We start from the raw sequence: 3,650 nt of genomic DNA on the forward strand, positions 1-3,650 counted from the left end.
CCTCATCATATAAGACTTATATCTGATGTCTTCGTGGACAACGTTTCTGACTGTTCCTTCTGACACATGGAGATCTTTTGCAATTGACTTCATGGACTTTCTGGGGTTGTAATCAATAGTCTGTTGAACTTGCTGGATAAATTCAGATGTTCTGATGATTTCAGAGCGTTTAGAATGCTTTTTATGCTTTGATACTGGTGATACGTTTTCATCTTCAATCTCTAGCTCCTTACAAACTTTGTAGACGAAAGATCTGGCAACTTTTAAAAATCGAGATATTTCTAAATTGCTATGTTGCTTGTGGATTCCTTAGATTCTTACCTGACTCTACTAGGTTTCCTTAGCCATTCGATGTAAATTTTTTAAATCCTACTACATTTTCTTTTCTTTTGTGAAGGCGCATGGCTCAGTGGTTAGAGCGTTGGGCTTACAATCAGGAAATAGTAAGTTGGATTCCCGAACCAGGCTGTGTGTTGTGTTCTTGAGCAAGACACTTTATTTCACGTTGCTCCAGGTCACTCAACTGTAGAAATGAATTGCGACGTCACAAGTGCCAAACTTTACCTTTGCCAACATTGGTGGCATGGAGAGGGGAGGCTGGTATGCATGGGAAACTGCTGGTCTTCCATAAATAACCTTGCCCAGATTTGTGCCTCAGAGAGGAACTTTCTAGATGCACTACCATGATCATTCATGACTGAAGATCTTATGACTGCATTTTTATAATTAAACATTATTAGGAATTGTATAATAAAAAAAAAACATAGTTGAAATATTTCATGTATTGTAGAAGTATTAACAGTTTATTGCAGATAAACTTTAACGACAAAATCTTATATGGACCCCTACAGGTCATAGGGACCCCGGCTGAGAACCACTGCAACTTCGCTTAGGGATAGAAAGTATTTATCGTCTCTTTAGGTGCAGTCGCACTGTAAAATTGACAACTTCATTTCTTCTTGTGAAACTCCACAACTCAGCATCAAACACAAATTCTTCAATCGTGTCGGTCGTTCACTGGACTGGAACTATCGTTCAGGTTTTGATGGAATGTCAAGCTGTGCCGCAATTCCCTTCTCTGTTCATTTCATCATGCACTAGTATCGAACAGGATCAATAACTAACTCATACAGAATTATCGATGTACAAACATTGGCACCTTTACTAAAAGACTCTAAAACCATGCTGAAGGTTGCTCAGTAAAACAAAGGATATTCTTATTCTTTTCAATATTGTAACATATTTGCAGTGAAACTATCAAAATTGATTTCGAGTAGTCCTAAACTTACAAGATTCAGGTCAAGGGGAATAACTTTGTAAAGGGAAATAATTCTTGCCCGATTTGTTTTATTTTTTTTTCAATATATTTTTCTAATATCTACGATCAGTGAGAAAACAATAACTTGAATCCTGCATTTAATTGTTACTTTATAGGCTTTTTTATCTTCTGTTTTTTTTTAGGTGTTTCACTCAGAAGGTAAAGAGGACTCTACAACATACCTAATGTACGACGGGTGTTCGTTGATGACACTACACACAAAAGCAAAGGACTTTAACACTTTAACGGCGTAATTAAATTTGATGGTTATTCCAGTAATAATGTTAAAGAACTACCAAATAAAATACAATTTGTATTTTTTGCTTTAAGATACTTGACACGTCTTAACAAAAAATAGCTCCAAACATTTCTCAACAAAAGACAGATTAGTGTATAAAACTGCTTTCTGCAGTTAAGAGTTAGAAATTTTGAGTGGATATGTCTGATTTCCGCAGTAAAAGGGTTAAAGATTATACAGTAAAAGAAGTTATGATCACTGTTACTGGCACTTTTACAATTCAAACGGATTTTTGGCGAAATTCAGCTGTAACCCTCCTTATAACTTTTTTTTTTTTTAATTTTCAGAAAATTCTTGCGAATTTCAAACAATTATGGGGAAAAAGATTTTCTTAATTTTTTTAAACCCCCACCCTGCTCTTTTTCGAATTTTTTATTGGTAGAAAAATATTCTTTTCTACTCAAAGCACAAGGCCCGAAATTTTGTGGGAGGGACCAATCGATTAGATTGACCCAGTACACAACTGATACTTAATTTATCGACCCCGACCTCGGTGGAATTTGAACTCAGAACGTAAAGACAGACGAAATACCGCTAAGCATTTCGCCCGGCGTGCAAACGCTTCTGCCAGCTCGCCACCTTATGAGTAGAAAAATATATTGAAAAAAATCAATACATATCAGTGACAAACAAACGAGGAAGATGGGCGTTTGATGTGCGAATAACAACAGTTAAATCACACACAATTTTTTTCTTTCTTCTTTTTTTCATAATCGTATGAATTCCAGTGTGTGGAGCACAAAGTCACATAAGTTATCTGAAAATTCCAAACAATAAAAGAAGGTATTGGGTGCTTAAACCGGAACTCTGGCAGATTTCTTTCGTCAGAAAAAGTTTGGTTTATGTAAAAAGGAAAAACGTGATAACTCTACCTTTGTAATCAATTCCACCACCAACCGCATGAAGTTCTCTTTTTCTTGACGAGTAAAGCATGCATTTGTGTGTGCGTGTAGGTATTTATAATGTACGTGTGTATGTAGTATGTGGGGGGGGGGGGTAAGCGTGGCTGTGTGTTAAGAAGTTAGCTTCCTAACTACATAATTTCGGGGGTTCATTCCCACAGCACGACACCTTCAAGAAGAATCTTCTACTGTAGCCACGAGCTGACCAAAGTCTTGTGAATGGATTTGGTAGACGGAAATTGAAAGAAACCCGATCTATCTATCTATCTGTCTGTCCATTTGTCAATCAATCAATCTTTCTATCTAACTGTAGCTTCGATTATAAATGATCCATAAAGGTCGAGCGCATATCAAAGAGAAGTACGCCACTCATTGACTTGACAGCATCACGTAAAGCCGATAGTTAAGTAAGCCATTACTCTAGCTCATACTTACATACATGCGTTCGTCTCTGTATTTATCCCCCACCACCGCTTAACGACTGGTGTTGGTTTGTGTACGTCTATGTATGTATGAAGAGAGACAGACAGATCATAACAAATACAAAAGAACATCTCAAACCTTGCTAAACAACGAAGCAATTACTTGCGTTTTCATCTCGAAAATGAAAAGAATTATCATAAGCGACCATTTTCTTAATTATTTTGGATTCCTCTTTCTTCAAAGCACTGGAAATCTTGCTTTCATGTTTAGTTTATCGGTGGATTTATTAGGACTTTAGCAGAAGCAAAGTTGTTGCCCCTGAAATCTTATTTTGTCCGACAATTTTCTAATAATATTTTCATGAAGTTACTTCTATTTATCACATTTCGTTTCTTTGCTCAGAAGTTACCTATGAAAGCTCTACAGTACTCTTTCTCTCTCTCCCCCAATCACAATTCTTTTACCATATGTGTACCACAACAATAACGATCGGCTCTGTTAAATTGCTATCACATACTGCCATACAGATGCAAGTGCACTCCTCAATGTTCTGCTCCGAAAATCAACACCTTCACCAAGGATGCAATGTAAACACAAACGTGTATATATATATATATATAGAGAGAGAGAGAGAGAGAGAGAGAAAATGTCCCAATATATATATATATATATATATATATATATGTATATATAGAAAATGTCCCAATAT

The sequence above is a fragment of the Octopus bimaculoides genome, chromosome 9, assembly GCF_001194135.2.
Source record: "Octopus bimaculoides isolate UCB-OBI-ISO-001 chromosome 9, ASM119413v2, whole genome shotgun sequence".
Taxonomy (NCBI): Eukaryota; Metazoa; Mollusca; class Cephalopoda; order Octopoda; family Octopodidae; genus Octopus; species Octopus bimaculoides.